Raw genomic sequence first — 24,384 nt, 5'->3', positions numbered from 1 at the left:
CAATATTAGGAAGAAACACAGCTTATGTTTTACTTTTCCTAAATTTCTTTGGTAGGAATATTTTTAAATTGTAGATTAAAGTAAACTTCAAGTGCATTTTCATTTACAATAGAAGCTAATTCTTTGAGGCTTATAGTAACAGTAAAACATGATATCATTACTTTTTATTTTAATCTTGCCAATTTTTGTAACAACTTATGCTCAAGTATCTCTAATGACTGTTGAGTTCTAAATGAGTCAACACAACTTGACCAAGAGGCTTTTCATTCATAGCACCTTCCTCACAGGTAGTTATTAAATTAACAGAATGTAGAGTTTATTTTCTCATTGCTTCTGCATCTGCACCTATTTCTGACTCTTTCTGTACTTCTGTTCAATTATCTATTTGTCTCTCTTCTACATACCAGCTACCCATCATCTATCTTTCATTATCTATCTATCTATCTATCTATCTATCTATCTATCTGCCTTCCATTATATATATATATATATATGTATATATATATATATATATGTATATATAAAATATCTGTCTATATCAATAATCTATCTTTCCATATTTATCTGTGGATTATACATCTGTGTGTATATTGTTCTTTTCATTGATCTTGTTTATTTGTTTAAAAATTAATAGTTTATATTACCTGAGATTGCTACTTTAAAAAATAATATACAGTAAATTAATTGTTGGCAGGGGTGATAGCAATGCACAATGAGGAAAGGATTTTCCTAATCAATGATGTCAGGAACATTGGATATCCACATGCCAAAGAATGAATTTGGAGTTTTGTCTTAGACCATTCCCAAATGTAAACTCAAAATGCATTAAAATTTAAATGTAAGAAATATAAGATCTGAAACTGTAAAATTCCCAAGAGAAAATATTGAGACTACTTGTCTTAAAAGCAAAAGCAACTAGAACTCTTTAAAGCTAAAAATCTTCTGCATAATGAAATAAAAAAATGAAAAGACAAAAAATATTTGCACACTATATCTGATATGAAGATAATGTCCAAAAATATTCAAAGGATGTATCCAAGTCAGCAAAACACAAACCAAAACTCCTAATTAAAAAAAAATCAGACAAGCACAGTCAGCATCTTATAAAAAGGAGGCCCAAATGAACAGGTACACAAGAGGCTCAAGGTCATTAGTCATGGGGCATACAAGTCAAAACACAGGAAACTGAGCCCTCACTTACAACAGGACACTTGTCTAAACACACAGTGTTGGTGATGATGTTGGGAAAATGTGATGTGGAAGAGGGATCAGCTAAGGTGGTTTCACTAATGAATGCTGCCAATATTTAAGAAGGAAATAATGAAGGTGCAATGTCTACCAGGAAACAGAAGCAGAATGGAGACTTTTTAACTGATTCTATGAAGTTAGCATTAGTTCAATACCCTACCCACATAGAGGATTTTAAAGAAAGCATAACTAGAAAGCAACAAACATCCTGAACCCAGACACACAAATCTCCAGTAAAGTACCAGAACCAGATCCAGCGACGCAAAGGGAGAATCAGACCCCAACACCAAGTAAGTTTACCAGGTAAATATTGACTGGCTCAACATTTGAAAATCTAATGTGTTTAATGTACTTTATCACATTAACAGCTTGTGGTAGCTAATAATGATTATCAATTTGACAAGATCTAGAAATACCAAAGAAATAAGCCTGCGTGTACATCTTTGAGAAAAATCTGTGAAAAAAAGAGCATTTGATGAAATCCAACATTTGTTCACAATTAAAAGGAAATTAACTTAGCAAATTCACATTGAAGGTAACTTCCTCAAGCAAATAGAAAATCTTTGACTGACAAGGTGCTTAGTGAGGACAGCGCAGATGTTTCCTATCTACTGTAAGGAAGGAGACATGGATATTCTTCCTCAGTACTCTGTTCAGTATTCTGCTGTGTTTCATAAATTACATAAGATGATAAGGACAGTGTCTATATGATACACCAACTCCGAAGCAAGAAACAAAACTTTTTATTTAAAAAATAACTTCGATAACTAAGTAGAAAATCCCAAAGAATGAAGCAAAGTAAAAGAAGACAGCATGATTGCAAGATATGCCTCATTTACAAAAGTCAAAGCTGCTTAGCTGGTTCTGCACACCTGTAACTCAGGAAACTGAGGAAGGAGGAGCCAAGTTCCATCACAGCCTCTGTTACACAGAAAGATGCTGTTTCCCAAACCCCAAATCCCAACCAAATCAAACCCCAAACCAAAGCAGATGTCAAATAGTTTCTTTCATACTAGCCATAAGCAATTTAAATCAGAAATTTAAGACAACTATCATTCCTATTTATACCAGTAAATAAAGCACGTAGATTTTTTTTTTTTTTTTTTTTTTTTTTTTTTTTTTTGGTGGAACTGAGGATCGAACTCAGGGCCTTGCGCTTGCTAGGCAAGTGATCTACCTCTGAGCTAAATCCCCAACCCCTCTTAGATGTTTTTAACAAAGCTTGCACATACTTACCTGTACTATAAAAAAAACCCAAACTTGAATAGAAGAAAAAGATTAGAATAAATGGAGAGACAGTTTGTTTGTGGATAGAAAGTCCCACTGTTTATCTGTTTCCCTTCTGAAAAGAGCAGACCTCCTAGGGATATCAACCGAACTCGTCATAACAAGATACAATAAGACTCAGCACAAACCCTCATACAAGGCTGGATGAGGCAACCCTGTAGGAGAAGGAGGGCTCCGAAAGCTGGCAACACAGTCAGAGACAGTCCCTGCTCCCACTGTTAGGAGTCCCACGAGAACACCAAGCTGCACAACCGTAACATATATGCGAAGGACCTAGGGCAGAGCCGTTCCCTGACGGTCACTTCAGTTTCTGTGGACTCCTATGAGCCCTGCTTAGTTGATGCTGTGGGCTGTGTTCTCCTGGTGTCCTTAATCCCTTTGGCTCCTACAATTCTTCCTTACTCTCTTCTTTGGGGGTTCCCTAAACTCCAAGTGGGAAGGATTGATGGAGGTCTCCACTTTGGACTTTCTTTCCACCTAATGTTTGGCTGAGGGCCTCTGCATCTGCTCCCATCAGCTGCTAGAGAAAGCCTCTCTGATGTCGACTGGGCTAGGTACCGATCTATGAGTATTGTAGAGTACCATTAGGAATCATTTTATTGATTGTTTTTCCTATCCTGTGTTTCTGGGCTACCCAGTCAGTGTCAGACATGGGTTCCCTCTCATGGTGGTGGCCTCAAATTAGACCAAAGACTCAGTATTTTAAGTTATCAGTTCCCCCTACTTCATTTAGATAACATGGTTATCCAGGACCAAACTATCAGCCCTGAAAACATACATGTAAGTAAAATTATGCAGACAGAACACGTTGAATGCATTTATTTAGGAATACGTGTGTGTGTGTGTGTGTGTGTGTGTGTGTGTGTGTGTGTGTGTGTGTGTCTGTGTGTGTGTGTGTCTGTGTGCGCAACAACAATTAAAGAAAAAGAGCTGAACTTTACAGTGTGCTGAGAAGCTGTACTAGTTAGGATAGTGTGGAACAGAGTAAGCATAGATAAATGGGCAAGTATGGAAGTATGGAGAGAAGAGACAGTTTACAATTCAAGAAATGGGTTCGCTCCTGTGGCAAGGAAGGAGTAATCTCTCACACTGCCCCTGGGCTCACAGTTAGTAGCCACATTGTGCATGGCAAATACAGCTTGCAAGTGTCTATGATCAATGAAAATGCAATTATAAATTGACAGAAAATACCTTCTTAAAAAATCTTAACTAGTCAGAATTTATTACTTGATTGTTTAGCTCTGGCGAGAGGTTAAAGTTGTCATGAAAATAAGATAAAACTCAATGATCTGTAAATAATGTGGGAAAGAGATTGATTTCTAATGCTTTGTAGGTCACACAGCTACTGTGTTGGTCTGGGACCTCATAATAATTTTGGGGAGAATTATGAACTCAAACGTATATATTACTTAATGCAAATCCTGAATATTTTAGTGTTGACAAAAATGTTTTATTAGTTTGCAATTTTAGCCTGAATTCAGTCATATAACTTATTCTATCTTCCTTCCAAACCTCCCAAAATTATACAATACTGATATATAGGAATGTAATTTCTGCATTCCTAGTGATAGGATCAATCAATTATTGGCTGAAAGAAGAAAATGAAGGCATTTTATGAAATTCTGTCAAAAAGAACTCGTATGTAACTTTGATGTAATTTTATTGTATGATGCCCTGTGCACGCTAAGCAAATACCCTGACCCTGATATTTAGCCACATATGACCCTGATATTTAGCTCTTATGTCCTGCTCTAATTGTTGCTGTGCTTTGGCATTCTCTTTTGCAGTTTCTCTGCTTGCCTTCTTAGGGCATTTCAGCTCCTCAGAGGACTTGGATAAATCTCAGTATGCTGAGATGCAAGTTCAGACAGCCCATAAGTCTTTCACAAACCCTCTGTCTCTATTTACAAGCTGTTATTGATCATTGTCAGAGAACTGTATCACAAACAACTCAAACTGCACATATTAAATTTCTATACTCTATTTCTTGAGCAAGCTCTTTTAACTCATTTTGGTTAATGACACGATCCTCTTTCAATTATATTTGGTTACTGACTTTGCTAGTCACATAGTTCCCCAAAAGCAGGAAAATGAGGTGGTCTTTAAAGAAATAGCCACATCACATTTGAGTGTGGAAAAACTACTCTTTCTACTATTGACATCTGTTTATCTCCCACCTTCCCTAGTCCTACTGTTAACCATTGCTATTACTATGGTTTGAACATTGGTATCAGTCTCAGCTTCCTGTTTTGAAGCATTACTCTTCAGTGAGATGTTAATAGGAGATGGAGCCATTGGGAGGTAATTATGTCATGAAGTGGGAGTCCTCATGAATGGGATCAGAACTCTTAGGATAAATGAGAGGAGATGGACTCTTTCTCTTTATTCTGCACCACATAAAGATACAATAAGAAAAGCACTATCTGAAAACCACCAAGAGGGCTCTAATACAACCAACCATGCTGGATCCTTGAGCTCAGATTACCATGCTCCAGAGTTGTTGAATTTCTGTTGTTTAATCCACACAGCAGTACCAATAATCTAAGGCCGTGTGTGATATACCAACCCATCACTTAATGGTTTAAATTGGTATATTATTATTGCTTGCTTCCTTGAGTGTTGATGGCTTCCAGTTTTTTTCATGGACACTGTCTTTTAGTGTTGGATTTTGTTTGGGGTTGAAGTCATTTCAAAGAGGAACAGAATTAGATACTGAATTGCTTTAGCCAGAGCCTGACAGGTGAAACTTCACTGTGACTGCTAAGCAACACCTACACGTGGCTCTACCAGAGAGCTGGCCCTTCTCATAGTCCAGTGATTTGCTTCTGAGCAGGAGTGTTCTAAAGGCCACAGGTTCAAGAGATGGACAGAAAAAGCAAGAGTGAATGAAGGGCTACCCCACAAGTGACAGAGCCTCATTGCTCCCCCTCTATTGGCCAGAGCAGTAACAAGACAGAGAAAAGTTAAAAATCAACTGCTCCTTAGTGAGGACAAGGTCAAATTGTAGAGAGGCAGAGAGACATGAGATATCTTTTGCAACTCTCTTTGGAAAATACAATCTTAAAACCATGACATCTTTTCTTTTGTCCTCCCATGTCATTCCTGAGTAGGTGCCAGGTAGACCGAATAAGAGCTTACTTGTTGAATAAACTGACCATCTGACCAGTCCTTTACTTTGCCATCATCATCAGTTTATGTAAAATAATAGTTGTTAAAGGGATGCAGCATTCATTAACAAGCCATGTTATTTCTGACTCCTCAGGCTGTTGTTCTCTTGGCACTCAACCTCACCTCTTTGTGATTTCCTCTGCTCCCTCTCTCTTCATTTCATATCTCTTCTGCTTATTTTTCTCATCACTCAGCTCTCAGCTTGCCCTCCTTCATCACAGCGGCAGCCCCGGGCTGTGCTCAACGCTGATTGTCTTTCCCATCCATCTCCCACAAGCTCCACTTACAGTTTTTTTTTTTTTTTTTTTTCTTGCATGGCACTCTTGCTGTACACATCACATTCCTTATTTATATTATTTACTTTTTGTGTTTCTCACTAAACAGAGTAACTGGAGGTCAAAGGTAATGCTCTGGTCATCTTTATAACACCATTATTAAGTCTGACTCAGAGCAGGCTGTCAATAAGTATTTGCCTATGAGATACTTACGATTTTAAAAGATCTTGGCTTTTTGTATAGGTCAGACACAAGAAGATGAAGCAACAGCAGCAAATATAAAATTCATTGTTGAGGCTCCAATGATTTCCTTTGGTACAATTTGATAATCAGTCTGTTGGTCAAACAGATGAAAAAACATCATAATAGGATTTTGGTAAATGCAATTGCAATACAAATCAAGTCTTTAGAAACTGGTGCAATTTTAAACATGATACACCCTCTAGAAATAATTTAATTGAAATAAATATAAAAAAAAATAAAGAGTGAATAATACGTTGGAGAACAGCAAACTTTGAATAAGTATGATATACTTTGAAAATGGCTGCCAAAGTAGCCTTTGGAGACTTTAACCTTCTTCTGGGTCTGTTTGTCCTGACTGTGTATTTCAGAACTGGAGGGAATAATCATAGGATAGCCTCAACGACCCAGTAGTCTACTGAAAAGCAGCCCTGATATAGAACTGCATTAATCACCTCACCTCTATAAGCCCTGATATATGGGCCATAGCAATGTTTTAGCACTTTGGGAATTAGTGTTAGTTCAGGTCCTGTGTCTGTTAGTACCTGGGAGTTCTTTTAATTTCTTCTTCTCCAAAACACATTATAAATGTAAAAAGTCATTAGCTGGGCACACTTGTGCATGCCTTTAATCTCAGTACTTGGGAAGTTGAGACATGAGAATTGCTGTGAGTGTAAGGTCAACTGTCGCTACAAAGCAAGATCCTGCCTCAACCTACACGCCACCAAAAAGAGGGGGAAAAAGAATTACAAAGGAAAGCCATCACTCACAAGCTTGTATGGTATTGAATCAATGAATATGGGGCTGGGAAAAACGTGGCAACAGTAAAAGGTCACTGAATCCCTAGTGCCTCTGGCAAAGCTTTCCCGTGCTGCCTCCGGAGACTTCACTGCTCTCCCTGCTCTGAACTCCACTTGTGCTGGTTTTCCATGTGACACCACCGACTGCCTGAAGTCCCTTAGCACGACTGGAAACTGTTGCCTGTTAGGAATGCAAGTGTTCTTACTGCACACAGTTTTACATTCTTACAGAAATACAGTGGTTAAATCCTGGAAGATATGTTTTGATATTTTCCCACTGTCATTTCTCATCATGTGAGTATCACATGCACGTCTTTTGGATTTTACTGTGTTTGACTTTAAAATCGCTATTTGAGTTGCTGACTTGAGTTTTATAAAAAAAAAAAAAAATCACCCAATAAATTTCAGCTAAGGATTAGGACAAACTTTTCCACTTTTGAAATGACTTTGAACATACTTCTGCCATTTTGTATTGTGCATTCCCAGCATGGACAATTATAAAATTATAAAATTAAAGTGAGAATCAACTCTGAAAAGCACTGGAGATGCTTAATGATCCTAGCATAACAAATATTCAGTAAGAATAGTTGCCAAGATTTAATTCTTTATGCAAAAATAAATAAGCACACTTATGTTATTAGTATATAAATTTGCTTATTGTTAAATAAGTAGTAAAAGTGTCTATATGTTAAATAATTATTCTAAAGTGAATTTCTTTGGGATTTATTTTCGGTAAACACTTGATTTGTACTCCTGTTTTATATATTTATGTATCTGAGGCTATGTACAAATTTCTCTGCTGAAAAGGAATTGCTACTGGAAAATGTTTTAAAAGGCCTCCCCTGGATCATCTGGCCTTTTCAAGAAGTCCTGAATTTGAAAACTGGCTCAGGCATGTGGGTTGATTGAGGGTGCCAGGATGTCTTTCTGAGAGGGGCTAAATATTTGTTCAGGTCATATGGTGCTTTTCTGCTTGTACAGATGTGGCTCTGGTAACTTTCTGTTTTCTGGGAACACCATGAATCAACTTGTTAGCATCATAGGTATGGTGTAAACTGAACTATTTCAATGGCTGCTTTTACTCATTTCCCAAGCAAGGCATTGCACTCACCTTGGCTGTGGTGGTTCAGTGTGCCTGCCTGGCCTCAATGCCTGGAACTGCCATCACTTCCATGGCACTTGGGTTTCCCAATCCAGTGACTACAGTTTCCAGTGTAAGATCTAGGCAACAATAGCTATCTCAGAGCTTTCTAAGGATAGTAGAACTTTCTTCAGAAGTTAATTGGTAAAATATGTGAGACATTCAGTGCAAGTGAGCACGTCATAAGAAACAAATTCATCCTAATATTTCAACTTCCCAGAGTCTCTGAATCCAAAAGGAGCTCTGTTTGCATGCTTTCCAGCCTCCCTTCCTCCCTCCTCCCTTCCTTCCTTTCCTCCCTCCTTCTCTACCTTTTTTCCTTTCTTTCTTTGTTCTTCATTCCTTTCTGTGTGTGCATATATGTGTGGAGATATGTACACATCTGTGTGTCTATGTGTGAGAGCTAGAGGTTGACACTGGGTATGTTTGTCCATATCTCTTCACCTTATTTATAGAGCCCTGGTCTCACTGAACCTGGGACTTGCTGACTCAGCTAGACAGAGAGCTCCAGAGATTCTCCTGTCTCCATTTCCCCAGTGATGGGATTATAGCTGGGCTTCTAAACACCAGAGTATGTGTGTTGGTCATCCAAATTCAGGTCAATATCTTACAATAGCCATCTCTTTAGTCCCCAGCCTTGGCATGTCTACATTTTAGCCAACAAACTTGTGCTGGTTATGTTTTTATCATTTTTTTTCAACTTGGCACAAGTTAGAGTCACCTGGGAAACCAAAATTGAAGAATTGCATCCTGTGGGACATTTTCTTGATTGATGGTTGATGTGGGAGGGCTCATTCCACTGTGGACAGTACAACCCCCTAGGCAGGTGGTCCTTGGTTGTGTAAGAAAACAAGCTGAACAAGCCATGGAAAGCAGCTAGTAAGCAATGTTCCTCTATGGCCTCTGCTTCACTTCCAGCCTCCTGGTTCCTGCCTTGGCCTCCCTCAATAATGGATTTTAACATGTGAGCCAAAGTAAAACCTTTCCTTCCCAAGTTGGTTTTGGTCAATGTTTTATCCTCTTGGATCCCATGAGTGTCAACATTAAAGTCAAAACCTTTCTTATGGTCATCTCACACCTCAACATCTTTTAAATTTCTATTAGGAAATTGATGTAGGTCTTATGGAGTGTATTTTCTGTCTCATACCATTAGGGTACTTGAGTCTAGTCATAGGCCTGTAAGGACAGACTGGCTATGTGTGGGACCAGTCCTGAGGAGGCTGAGCATTATGTTGCATAGCATTGTCTCAGAAATTTCACTAGACTTTCCTCTGACAATTCAGTGCTAATCCTTTCAGACTGGATTGGAAAGGCTGACTAGGTGTTCCGGCTCTCATGCCAACTGGCTTGAGGCCCAGGAAAAGGCCATGTTTCATTTTGAGTGTGAAGGCAGAAAAAAAAAAAGGATAGATAACACTAGACAAAGTTAAGAGTAGAATTTTAAGGGAGCCAAATTTCAGATTCCTATTTGGAGAAAGTTGTGGAAAGTTACAGCAATTCAAACACAAACAGATGCGAGGGTAAGTTCATTTAGGTAGAAAACACTGGGAAGGTGAAGTGGGTCTGACGGTTGCAAGATGTAGGCCTAGGTCCAGCTACTGGCTGCTTCTTTTCACAAACATGTATCCAGGTGTGTGTGTAAGACATGTTCACACTCTTATTGCTCCTCATAGGTTTGGGAGTCACATCTTATAGTCATGTAAAACTGTAACATGATAAATAAAAAGCAAATGTAGGAAACCTAGATGAAACTAGAGAAAGACTCAGGGGATGGACTAGGAGCTGCCCTGGTCCTTTCATTGAATGGGAATGTAGAACCTTCATTCTTTCTAATGCCATTGGTTCATTTCTTATTCATTTAAAATAAATTGGCAGGGTTAAGAAATATTCACCTTTCTTGGTGGCCCCAGAGGCCAGGAACAACCAGCTTGGCTACCATCAGGGCCAAAGCCAGGCCTTTGGTTGACCCACACTAGAATCTGAACCATCTAGGACCTGCTGGAGTGGGTGAAGGAATTGGTTCTGTGGAGTGATACCCGAAAGATGTCCAAGACTTGTGGCAGCCACAGGATATTCCAGAGGAATTCCGGTGAGGATCCAGTGATGATGGTGAACCAGAAACCAGAGGTTTTGAACCAGACCAGTGACTCATTGCAATAAACATTTGCTAGTAAAACTGATGGGACAAAGAGGTATACTATATGGCACACTGAAGCCTCCAGTGCACCAGGATGAGTGAAGAGGCATTGGAGACTCAGGAAAGAAGGAGAAGCAGAGATTTTTCTGTTGTTGTGTTTTGTGTTTTGGTTTTGGTTTTGGTTTTGTTTTCTTGGTTTCTTACTCTGATTTGTTTCCTTATGTGTGTGTGGCGAGGGATGGCAGGGACAAGGGAAGGATATGGGGGGACCTGGAGGTGAACAGAATTGGGGTCCATGATGTGAAACTCCCAAAGTGTAAAAAAAAGGAGTTAAAAAAAGAACTATTTGCTTTCCATGACAAATTATTCATTTACTTGTGAATGATAACAGAAAATGTGTCACATTTATAAATATAGCCAATTAATCATTTAAGCACAATTCTGTAAAATATTAAATGATCCATGTATTTTCTTTTCTAAACATGAAATATTCATGGGATTAAAATTTTTATTTGAAACTTAGTAATTTTTTAAGAAGTAAACTAAAAAAAACATAACCTGACAGATGACTGAGATTAAGAAACATTTTAACTCCTTTATTTCTCTACATTCTTGGACTATTTGGCTGTGATCATATCACTTAGAAATGCTGGTGTGATATCCAAATGGTTTTTTAAAAATATATTTTGGAGTTAGAGACAGGAAAAACAATTGGAGATTGTATTCAATGGTTCTAATGATTGGTATATGAAACTGTCAGGTTAGAGGTGTGGCATGAAAGAGCTAATTTTCTGTTCTCCACTTGGACTGGGATGCTCAGGAAAGCATGGAGAAGTTACCAGGCTCTCAGGCCAGAGTGAGTTTGCTGCAGGAGAGAAAGAAAAAGCTGGTCTCCCGTCCTTCAAAATGGAGGAAGGCAGCTTGAGAAACATGGTACAAAGTTCTGTCCTCTGGACCACAAGAGAAAGAGTTCAGAGCAGCTGAGAGTACCGTGACCGTGTCCATGGCATTAGCTGGAGAATGAAGAGTGCCTCTAGACATCAGATCCAAGATAGAAGTCGAGAACTAGGTGTTATGATATGAATGGAGTTGTGGTCAGTGGAGTCTTAGAGGACACGCCATTGGGTAATTAAATGCATAAGCCATAAATTATTATCCAAAAGGAAGATTACATTTACAGAAAGAAGTAATAAAAACTGGATCTGCATTCCCTGATGAAGCTAGCAGGGGGAAAGACACAACAGGGCTTATGTGATAAATGCATAAAAAGATTTTGCCTTGTATCCTACATGGTGTACTGACATATTGAGTTTTATGTATTTGGAAAACCCAACTTGACTTTCATTCCTACCGTAAACTAAGAGTCAAGATTTTCCTCTTTCAGGAGCTCTAGCCAACTGCTGTATGGCCAGCTGTGGTGTTTTCAGACTTTGTTTTGCTGTGCTTTTGTCTTGGGCAAAATTCTCGTTTTTCTTATGGCAGCCATCTTCCCTTTACCGAACTTTGTATTCAGTACTGGGTACTAAAAAGGACACTTACAAGCATAGATACTCAAGCAGCTTGCCATTGCATGTCTTTTACTCTGCTGTAGCTGTATTTCCCACAGTTGTCGAGGAGGTTTGTAGCAAAGGATATTGCAGTGTATGAGGACAATTAAATTTCCATGTTAGATGTGACCAATCCACAAGAAAGCACACAGAAAATGAAACTGTTAGAGAGTGCACATTGGAATGCCCCTCCTCCTTGCGCTCCTCTCCTTGCTCAGATCCAGGCTTCACCACAAGACAAGAATCTGAGTTGCAAAAATAAAGTAATTATAAGTGGAATCTGAAAATAAAATAATTATTGACACTGTCTCAGAATGGCATTCTTGGTCGTCATGTAAACTGATTCCTTTTAGTTGTCTTGGCATTAGATTATTTAAAACCTGCCGTAGTTAATAGAATTGTTTAGAAAGATTGTGGTATTGAATGCATGCTGTAGCTTTCATTGATCCATCCCAACTCTTATAAACTATATAAATGATAGATCAATATTAGCATTTCATTTACTAATTTTAAAAACAAAATCCCCAATAAACCATGTACATTGCACCTGAAGGTGTTTGTTTGACAGTTTTGTATTTCTTATATGGAACATAAAGAGATTTTATTGTCAACTAAGAAAATAATTCATACTCTTATAATTTGCTTATTTTATTATTATATACCTAAAGGACATTAAAATTTTTCTTTTTGAAACATGTCTTACTATTGGCACACTTATTTTATGAAGCTTGTCTACAAATGAGTGTATTAAAAATGAAAGAAAGATCTGCTATTCACATAATGTTTTTTAAAGTAATAGAATAATATAATTAAGAAAGCAAAAATAATACCAGATATATGACTGGTGCAGCTTTTATAGATTTGATAAGGAAATCAGTGAACTATTTATCTCTATCACATTTCAAAGTGTTATTTTCATGAATTAAAAATATATTCATATGCAATTCTGATTTTAGCAGAAATTCTTATTAATAATTTACCATATATTTAAAAAAGAATAATCATTGGTCTGGCAAGATGACTCAGCAGGAAATGGTGCTTGACACAAAACCTGGCCACCTGAATTGAGCCCCGGGGACCCACAGAGTGGAAGGAGAATACACATGTGCACACATGCAAATAAATAGATGGAATTTTAAAAGATAATCATTTATTATTCATAGTTCTTTGGCCAAGTCTCATTTGCAATTTCAGAAACACAAATGCTTTAATTTATAAATACAAAGAAGACTTCAGCATATGCAATTTCTGGCATTAACAATGTTCACTACACACTTCCATTCAGACTATGACAAGAAGGTTGTGAAGAGCTGGCTTTGCCAAGGGTGGTGCTAGCTGGTACAGATGATGTAAATATAACTAGTATAACCCTAACAATAAGCTGATGTGGGTTATTGTTATTAGAACCACTTTAAATCATCATGAGCTTCTTTTTTTCCCTCGTAGGACTGAATTCTCTCTGCAGTGTATGATCAGAGGTTATACTGCTCATTGTTTCATTGCACGCATGACTGATGAGATGTTTATTCCGATTCCTCCCTCCCCTATTGCCACAAGCTATTGCTGATATGAAATGATCTACAGGTCAGCTTTGATTAGAATTTTGGTATTGATTAAAGTTAACTGATAACGAGCATATGTGAAATATATTATCTTTCCTAGTGAAATAAATATAAGCATGTGTCCAATGTATCTTGGAATCACTGATGTTACCCCTTACCTGTTGTCCATGCACATTTTATATAGCTGCTGAATGCCTAGCTCAGTCTTCCTAGAAAAGATTGAAATTCTCTTTCTCTGAGGTTCCAACCACTAGAAGCACTCACTCCTTGCCTTGTGCTGCTAAGTATTGCCTTCAGGAGAAGGATGCATAGGTGAAATATGAACTTAGTATCTAGGAGTAACCTATAAGGCATCCTCAGGGTGCCATAGCAACCTACATAAGAAAGATGGACCCCATAGAGAAAGTTAGAGGGGGCTGTTGTTAGGCCCTTCCCTAATTCAAACTCTACAGGTCTCTTTCTTCCTGTTGGATCTCTATTTTATTATAATCTTCCTTAGTCACTGAACTTTTTAGGAAGTGGTATTTCACAACAGGTAGTTAAAAACAGACTTGCTGATTGGGTTAGGTTTAAAGTCAGCTAACTTTTTCAGTTGTTCTGTTTTGAAAAGTCTGCTTTTCTATTGTGTTTCACACTAAAAGTTTTTCAGTGAGGGACCCTCGTGTCCTATATTCAAATATGGTATACCATGAATTCAGGAGTATTTCTTGGAGCATCTCTGGGTAAACAGGAAGAGAGGTTTGGAGTGTCAGGTCCAAAGTTCAGTGTTCCATGCAACCAGAAGATGGCACTGTCGTGTACAAAATGTACCAAGGCAGGTGGCCAGTAACTTCCTTAGTGTTCCTTTGTGTCTCTCCTAATCTTGCTAAATTTCCTCTGGAGTTTAGTGAAAGAAAACATAGGGGTGAGGCCTTGTCTCCAAGTTGACAGGCTCTGAAAAATTACTACATTTGTGTGACGGACATGCCAGTCACACACCCACAGTTTTTGTTCAAAAAATAAAAACATCCCACATCAGTAGAAAAATCCCGCTAAGATTAGTAATTGTGTATGGCTTCCATCAAAAACCAATAATCACACAATATATCTATTTCTACAAAAGAGTATGTCTATCATATGTAATTTTACTTGCTATCAATTAACCCAGACTGTTTTGCCAACGCCTATGATTAAAGAAACAGTTCATTTAAAGCATAGGGAACAGGCTGCCAACATACACATTTTAATTTAAGATGAATGAATGTCACAAATAGAATATATACATCTCATTTGATTGCGAAGATGCTGCTGTTTGTGTTCTGAGAGATGCTATCATTGAAGTTTGCTTCAGTCTTGCAAAGCCTCTGTGTGTGTGTGTGTGTGTGTGTGTGTGTGTGTGTGTGTGTGTGTGTGCAGGCAAGCAACCAAGATTGGTATGAAAACCTGTTCATGGCTGAAGAATTTTTCTTGGCATGTTTATTTGAGGAACAAACACTGAGGGCAGGAAGCAGATACGGATTTAGATCCCAGGCGATGGAGAAAGTGGAATAGGAGGTTCTTGTGGTTTGAACAGCTGGACTTGACTCAGGTCACTGGCTGGTTTGACAGGCAGGTTATCAAAGGCAAGATAGGAATATTTTCAACTGGGTAACTTATTTTTAATATTAAATTTTGCTATTTTTGGCTTCCTGTTCATATAATCCTACATTGAAGTCTACTTTAGTAGTAAATGTATCTATATGTTGAAAAAGAGCAACTTGTATTGGTCTAGCATGTCTTATAGATACTCCTAAATTAAAAAAAAAAGCATTCCCTTTTCTGAATCAGTGAATCAATCACCAGAATTATATAGGCAATTTATATTTAGCTCAAGTTTACTATGTGCCAAGTCTCTTTTAGAGTTTTTTTTTTTTAAAACATGGATTATTCCCTCCTAGCAAACCTGTGAAATGGTTTTATGTTTATTCCTATTTTTATGTGCAAATTCTGGAACACAAGGTTGGCAAGTTACTATGCTAAAAAGAGGCCAGTTTAGTATTTACTAAGTCAGGTATTACAGATCTGCTTTAAAATTTTTTTAAAATAGCCAGGTGGTGGCGGCAGCATATGCCTTTAATCCCAACACTTGGGAGGCAGAGGCAGGCGGATCTTTGTGAGTTTGAGGCTATTACACAGACAAACCCTGTCTTGAAAACTAGCTTCCCTCAAATAAAAATAATTTGTTTTTATGCATATAGATGTTTGTCTGCATGCATATTTGTGCTCCACATGGATCCTGGTGCCTGAGGAGGCTAGACGATGGCATCAGATTCCCTGGAGTTAATAGATAGTAGTGAGCATCCATATTGGTGCTGGAAATCTAACCTGTGTTCTTTGTAAGAGCACCAGGTGCTCTTAACTGCTGAGCCATCTCTTCAGCCCCTACAGACCTAACCACATTGTCTCATATTGCTTCCCTGAAATGCATGGCTATGCCATTTGCTGCTTTTTTTCCTACCACTTTATTTTAAAATTTATTGTCAAATTTTCATGCTGAGAATGAGGTACACACTGAGTTTTCACTGTGCTCCTAAACTGACGTTGTCCATGGAATGGACTTATTTAGAAGCTGATGGTAGTTCTCCTTTTTTTGTCATTTTGAATGTTCAGAAAAACAGGGACCATTCCATCTTCAACATATAGTTCCTTTTAGTTGGAAAAAAAAAAAAAGACCATTAGTAGCTAAGGGGTCATCAGATTCCAAATGCCTTCAAATTGTGATCCTACTTTTAAAAACTACATATGCCTGTTAACATATATTAATTGTACAAACATGGTGTGTTTCATGTGATGGTTTCACTATGGATTTTCCTACATGTACATAAGGCATTTTGGTTATTAGCCACACCCCCATTACCCACGCTTGCCTCACTTACACTGCTGGTCTCTTTATTCCCTACAAGTTCTCCTTTGATTTTCAGACCTTTTAAAAAATCCACATATGAGAGCAACATGCAACGCCTGTTGGAGTCTGGCTTATTTCACTTAAAATGATCTCGTTTTTGAGACAGAAAAGGATTTGTCTCATTTTCTGTTCTAGCTTTGTGACTGATAGAGTCCATTTGACAGGCTGGGATTATGGTGGGTATTCGGCCATGGAAAATCACAGAATTTATTGCCCTGTGTGTGAATGCAGTGTCTAACTTGGGACCCAACACAACAGTAGATGTCGTAATAGTTTAAAGCAGACTTCACAACAATGAACGCTCATATACATTTCTGGAAGGATTTTTCAGTGTGGAAGAGATGAGAAACATGCAAAGGTAAATATCTTTGCCAATTTTTATGGGTTATTGATTCCAACACAACTTCAGAATCTTTTGAGATTTCTAGAGATTAGAGGCGATGAATTATTTATTTACCCAAGGTCAAAAGGACACAGAAGATTTCGTACTGGCAAATAAAATAGAGATTTCCAAATGACAGGACCACTAGATATAGTTAGTTAGGCCAGTGTTTTGTTAATATAACAATTTTTTTTTTTTTTAGTGTGTATACCAGGGAAATACCCAATCAGGATGTCTTAGTTCTTATAAAATTCATATGTTGGTGAACTAATACATTTAAATAAATATATCAATGAATAAGTATTTATTGGTCACCTTACTATGAGGTTAAAATAACTTAAAGGGAGATATAGAACGAGGAAAAATCATGGTCTAATGTGTTGAGTTTTAGTTCTTCCTTGAATGTTTATAGAGCATATAATTGTGCTTATTTCTTCTGCTGCTCTTACAGTGAGTAAACTTGGCTAAAATGAAGTCTAGTTCCCTAGAGAGATTTTGGTCTATTTGGGGATGCAAGCCATATCCTATGATCATCTCTCCTTGGATCTATGAGAATGTAACTGATGAACCAAAGAAAAGCAGATAAAGCTATATAATGATACAATCAAATCTGTATTCATTCAGGGAGAAGAAAGCTTAGAATAGCCTGAGGTACAGCTCATGTGTGATGTGGGCTTTGGCTGGGCTGTGAAAGTTTGGTGTGTTTTGAGCAGGGCAAAAGTAGTACATAAGGCAAATGGTTAGGAAGAGTGGGGCAGAGAGAACAGTGTTAGCTAAATCTTGTTAATGGAAGAGTCCTGGCAGTTAGCTGCGGTAGACCCAAACACAAGCCAGCTTCCCTTAATGGATTTCTTAGACTCTGAAGAATATTTACAATTAAGAGCCTTTGCTTGATGAATTTCATATTTATTCCAATTTGATATTACTGGAGAAAACCAATTCCCTTTTAATTTCATTCTCCCATAGGGGAAGAATGTGTATTTCCTGTCAATTAAATTAAGTTAGTAATTTAATTATGTGTGTCCAAAAAGCGCATGGCTCTGATATTTCTGAGATCAAGATTGATAGAAAAGTTGCTCTGGAATGAATCTTATGTGCATTATCATAGATTAGAAATCAATAATGCTAGTGCATATTCTACTGTATCAAGAATACAGCTTGAATAGTGTCTTTTGGAATGAAGGGAGAGAAATGAATAGAAATAGGAATACATTTATGGATTATTACTGAAGATAAGAGTCCATTAATTTTAAAAATGTTTTTAGTGTGTATGTGTGTGTGTGTGTGTGTGAGAGAGAGAGAGAAAGAGAGAGAGAGAGAGAGAGAGAGAGAGAGAGAGAGAGAGAGAAGAAGAGAAGGGGGAGGGAGGGAGGGAGGGAGGAAGAGAGAGACCTTCCTCTTTTTTTCACCACCTTATTCATTTTAAACATGAGCGAACCTTTGATGGAGCTGGAACCTTGATGTTTGAGCTACAGTGGCAGCTCGATGAGCCCCTAGCATCCACCTCCATCTGTGTCCCAAAGCTGGAAAGCCATGCCTGGCTTTTCACTGAGGTGCTGGGAATTCAAAAGCAGTTCCTCAGGCTCAGAGTGCAAATTCTTCTGTCCATCCAGTCATCTTCCAGCTCCTACAAAACCTTGGGCACATTGTAGCTCTGTAAAAATATTGTTCTTGGAATGAAGGAAAAGTTTTCATATGAAAATAGAATAAATATAAGAAATGGAAAACTAATAAATTTAAGATCTAATCTTACTTTTTGTTATACAAATCAGTTCTGCTATTATTTCACAGTTGCATAATTAAAAATACATATGGTGGAACTAATTTTTATAACTGACTACTCAGTATTTGCCACAATTCACCTGTACCTTCTAAATAATTAAACTGTGCAGTTACCTGATATATGTTGGAATGCTTTAAAAGTGTGAGACTTTAACACCACAAAACATTCTCAAAGTAGTGATAATATTATGGATTTAGAACTCGAATCTAGATCTCAAAAACAGACTATGACAAAATGGTTCTTTTTTTTTTCTTTCTGTACTTGGATCCAGAAGCTGCCAGACAGGTAGGAAAAAGGTTATGAAAAAGATTCTTTTTTGAGAAATTTGGATAATCTGTTTCAATTTAAATATGATAGCAAGCATGGGTGGTTTCAAGTATACTTTACTTCATAGTGAGACAAATCTGAATCTTTAAGCACTTTTGTTAGCATTCAGGGAGGAATCCTATTTCACATCAAGGTAGTTGCTGTGGTCAGTTCTGGAAACGTTTGCTTTTCTCAGGACCCCATGCTGACTGTTAAACATGAGGAGCTTGAGCACCTAAAGGTGGTATCCTTCAGTAACCCAGAGAAGCAGAAACTCAGTGTCACCAGTACTAGACAAATGGATGAGGAAAAGCCCAAGAGGTTACAATCCTACACAAAGAGCTACAGGCAACTCAGAGTGCAGAGAGGGAGGAATAATCTTCCCAAGGAAGAGCACACCAATTGGTCATTACTATCCAATGGTCAGCCCTGAAAACATACATGTATGTAACATTAGACAGACTGAGTGGCTTATATTTATGTATTTAGCAATATACATACACATATATATGTAATAATAATTAATGAAAAAAGGGACCCTGACTTTGAAAAAGAGAAGCAAGGAGGGGCATGTGGGAAAGTTTGGAGGGAGGGAAAGGTGTTATATTGTGATCTCAAAAAATAAAAGAATTTTACAAAGAACAAAACCATATGGTGTGCTGGCATTACATGGTTTAGCATTCCATCAACATACACATCTGCTTATTCTAATCATCATTCAAGCCTCTGTCATTCAAACATATGGCCAAGCATTCTGTGTTTTCTGGAATTCTCACTTGATTTTGTTGATGATTTTCTCCTCCACCTTCAGGTGGTTTGAGCTGTGCAGTGTAGAGATCGAATCTGTTCTCACAGTCGATTATTTTCCTTAATAATCACATGATTGTTTTTATGTTCACAGGACATAGCAGTATAATGAAACTTTAAATTTATACTCTGTCATCAGTTCCTGAGAAGAGCAAATACATACAGACAGGCATACACACACACACAAACACACACACACACACACACACACACACACACACACACACACACACACACACACACACACACACACACGAGACGTATGAGAAGATGGTAGGGAAATGCCCATTACTCTCAGTCTTACATCAAGAACTACAAGCAACTAAGGGATACTGAGACTGGGAGGAACAGAGGTCCCCAGGGAAGAGCACACCGACTGGCTATTCAATACCAAATGGTCAGCCCTGAAAACATACACACAAGTAACATTGTATGGTCCGAACAGTCTGATTTAGGAATATGTATGTATACACATATATGCATGTGTAACAATTAGTGAAAAAAAAAAAAGCCATGAATTTAAAGAGTGGGAAAGGGTTCATCAGAGGAAAGGGAGCAAAGGGAAGGGGGAAATGTTGTATTTACATTATAATCTCAAAACTAAAAAAGAATATTCACCATGCCCTTTAACCTGTTTTAAATTTGTCTTCCTGAATTTTCATCTTATGGTTAGAGATTTAGGGACCCATTTTCTCTGAGCTTGAAAATCTGACACAAAGCAATAAACACTATGTATTTCAGTTTATTAGCCTTAATCCTAGTCTGTGCTGTGTTTCAATATGAGCATTACTAAAAAAGAAAAAGAAAAGGAAAACTCAGTTTAGATGATAAATCCCATGACCACAGCAAGAACAAAGCACAGCTCCTCATGTTTGTTCCTCAGATCCTTTCAAGTGGCTTCACTGTCCCGTTCATCCAAGAGAAAGTAGAACCACTTAAGAGCCCAATATTATTGATGATTGTCTTACTCTGCATTTTATTACGTGTGGCTTCTTTTTAGCTCAGTTTCCTATAGAATGATGTACAAAGTGTCCATAAATATCTTCAGGAAAAAGAACCTTTTAATAGTTTATTACAATTTCTGCAACATAGGATGGCTGTCTATGGCAGGATCTTCCAACTGGATAGAAAAAGGCGGTGGGAGAGGTGGGTGGGTGTGGTAAATAGGAGGTAAGCTTTCAGAACGTTAGGGCAAAGCATGCCCGATATTAAAGAAGAGGTTTTGGCCTGATATTAAAGAGATCTGGGTAGGACAAGGTAGTTTATAACCTGCCAGTCCATTGCTCAGTTACTTGATCAGAGGCACCAGAAGCAGATGTTAATCAGCAGGATGCTCACCAGAACAGTCTTCATGGACTAACTCTTAGTCTTGGTAAATGAACTGCTTTAGATTAGAATTGCATCTTACTGAAGGTTGTTTTGGGAGTTGGTTACTAAGCTATTTTTACTCCTTTGTTCAGACCAGGAAATTACTTTCATCCATGGTAACTCAGCTTTAGAATAACTTTTGTCTGTTAAATTGAAATAGAATTGGTTGTTTTCAATTCAGCTTAATGTTCAGTAATTTTTATTTTTTTATTTTTTATTTTTTTCTTTTTCTTTATTATTATGTATTTTAAATTTTATACATCAGCCATAGGTTCTCCTGTCCTACCCCCTCCTGCCCTCACGCCCACCCTCCCCCCAGCCCCTCCCCTCCATTCCCATGTCCTCCAGGATCAAGGCACCCCTGGGGATTCATTTAAACCTGGTGGATTCAGTACAGTCAGGTCCTGTCACCTCCTTCCAGGCTGAGCAAAGTGTCCCTGTGTAAGCCCAAGGTTCCAAACAGCCAGCTCATGCAATAAGGACAGATCCTGGTCCCACAGCCTGGGTGCCTCCCAAGCAGATCAAGCTATTCAATTGTCTCACTTATCCAGAGGGCCTGCTCCAGCTGGGGGCTCCACAGCCTTTGGTTCATAATGCATGTGTTTCCATTTGTTTGGCTATTTGTACCTGTGCTTTTTCCAATCTTGGTCTCAACAATTCACACTCTTACAGTCCCTGCTCTTTCTCAACAATTGGACACCTGGAGCTCCACCTGGGGCCTGGCTGAGGATCTCTCCATCCACTTCCATCAGTTATTGGATGAGAGTTCCAGCACGACAGTTAGGGTGTTAGCCATCTGATCACCAGACTAGGTCAGATCAGGCTTTCTCTTGATCATTGCCAGCAGTCTACAGAGGATGTATTATTGTGGATTTCTGGGGACCTCTCCAGCACTCTGTTTATTCCTGTTCTCATGTGGTCTTCATTTATCATGGTATGTTATTCCTCATTCTCCCTTTCTGTTCTTGATCCAGCTGGGATCTCCTGCTCCCCTAAGCTTTCTTTCCCTCAAATCTTGCCCTTCATTACTCCCACTGTCGTCCAGGTTGTTCATGTAGATCTCATCCATTTCTCTGTCATTGGGTGATCCTTGGGTCTTTCCTAGGGTCCCGTTTTCTAGGTAGCCTCCCTGGAGTTGTGTAGCAGTCTAGTCATCTTTGTTTTACATCTACTATGAGTGAGTACATACCATGTTTGTCCTGCTGAGTCTGGGTTACCTCACTCAGGATGATTTTTTCTAGTTCCATCCATTTGCCTGCAAACCTCATGATGTCATTGTTTTTCTCTGCTGAGTAGTACTCCATTGTGTATATGTACCATATTTTCTTTATCCATTCTTCAGTTGAAGGGCATCTAGGTTGTTTCCAGGTTCTGGCTATTATAAACAATGCTGATATGAACATAGCTGAGCAAATGTCCTTGTGGTATGATTGAGCATTCCTTGGGTATATGCCCAAGAGTGCTATAGCTGGGTCTTGGAGGAGATGGATTCCCAATTTTCTAAGGAAGCACCATATTGATTTCCAAAGTGGCTGTACAAGCTTGCATTCCCACCAGCAGTGGAGGAGAGTTCCCCTTGCTCCACATCCTCTCCAGCATAAGCTGTCTTCTGTGTTTTTGATCTTAGACACTCTGACAGGTATAAGGTGATATCTCAGAGTCGTTTTGATTTGCATTTCCCGGATAATTAGGGATGTTGAGCAATTCCTTAAATGTCTTTCAGCCATTTGAACTTCCTTTGTGGAGAATTCTCTGTTTAGTTCTATAGCCCATTTCTTAATTGGACTGTTGGGCATTTTGATGTCTAATTTCTTGAGTTCTTTATATTCTGGATATCAGCCCTCTATCAGATGTGGGGTTGGTGAAGACCTTTTCCCATTCTGTAGGCTGTCTCTTTGTCTTGTTGACCGTGTCCTTTGCTCTACAAAAGCTTCTCAGTTTCAACAGGTCCCATTGATTGATTGTTTCTCTCAGTGTCTGTGCTACTGGTATTATATTTAGAAAGTGATCTCCTGTGCCAATGCGTTCAAGAGTACTTCCTACTTTCTCTACTATCAGGTTCAGAGTAGCTGGATTTATAATGGTGATCTTACCAAAGCAATCTACATATTCAATGCAATTCCCATCAAATTACCAACACAATTCTTCACAGATCTGGAAAGAATAATACTCAACTTCATATGAAAAAACAAAAAACCCAGGATAGCCAAAAGAATCCTGTACAATAAAACAACCTCTGCAGGCATCACAATCCCCGACCTCAAGCTCTACTATAGAGCTACTGTAATACAAACAGCTTGGTACTGGCATAAAAACCGACATGTGGACCAATGGAATCGAATTGAAGACCCTGACATTAACCCGCACACCTATGAACATATAATTTTTGACAAAGAAGCCAAAAATGTACAATGGAAAAAAGAAAGCATCTTCAACAAATGGTGTTGGCATAACTGGATGTGAATTTGTAGAAAGTTGCAAATAGATCCATATCTGTCACCGTGCACAAATTTTTTATTTTTTATTTTTGTGTGTGATGAGTTTACCCTTTGGTCTACTAGCATGTACTGAAAGTGGAGAGAGTCCTTGTTACCTATGATTACTATGAGGCCTTTGTCCAGTGACTGTGCATCTCTCAGTAGTTTTAAATCATTTATGATAACGAGAGTTTTTGATAGCTCTGGATTCTGTATTAGCTTGATCTTACCCATGCATTCCGCTATGCATTTTACTGCTTAGCTTCTATTTGTATCTCAAATTTCTTGTACCAAGTGGTGTATAAAATCATTCGATTTTTAGAACGATGCAAAAAAAAAATCTCTTCTCTTCTGAATCTGGGATGACTTAGTACCAAAGTATCCAACACTATTTCACTTCTGTACTGGTATTTAGGTTGAATTCTTAGAGTAATTATTAAGAAAAACATTATGTTTTTGCAGCAACAGATCAAGTCAAATAAAATTTTGATATAAGAAAATTTTAACTTAATTGTAAACTGTGGCTTTGGGTTTAAGGCGACTCAGAAATGACATGGTGTAGGAGGGAAATGTGTTACACTGATTATTGTGAAGTCTTGAGAAAGAATGTTGGCAGAACTTAATGTATAGATGTTGTGTTAAAAAAGAAAAGTCCATCCTAGCACTCAGGAGGCAGATGCAGGTGGATCTCTGTGTGTTTGAGACCAGACTGGTCTAGAGTGAGTTCCAGGACATTCAGAGCTGTTATACAGAGAAATCCCATCATAAAAAAAAAAAAACAAAAATAAAACAATAAAAGAAAAATCCATGTTATCTCAATATTAGTAAATATTTCAATAAATTTATAAGAAATTATTATTATTATTATTATTATTATTGTTGTTAATTTGGTTTTTGAGATAAGTTTCTTCTGTGTGTAGCCCTGACTGTCCT

This window comes from Onychomys torridus, chromosome 4, assembly GCF_903995425.1.
Source record: "Onychomys torridus chromosome 4, mOncTor1.1, whole genome shotgun sequence".
Taxonomy (NCBI): domain Eukaryota; kingdom Metazoa; phylum Chordata; class Mammalia; order Rodentia; family Cricetidae; genus Onychomys; species Onychomys torridus.
This window is presented reverse-complemented; position numbering follows the sequence as displayed.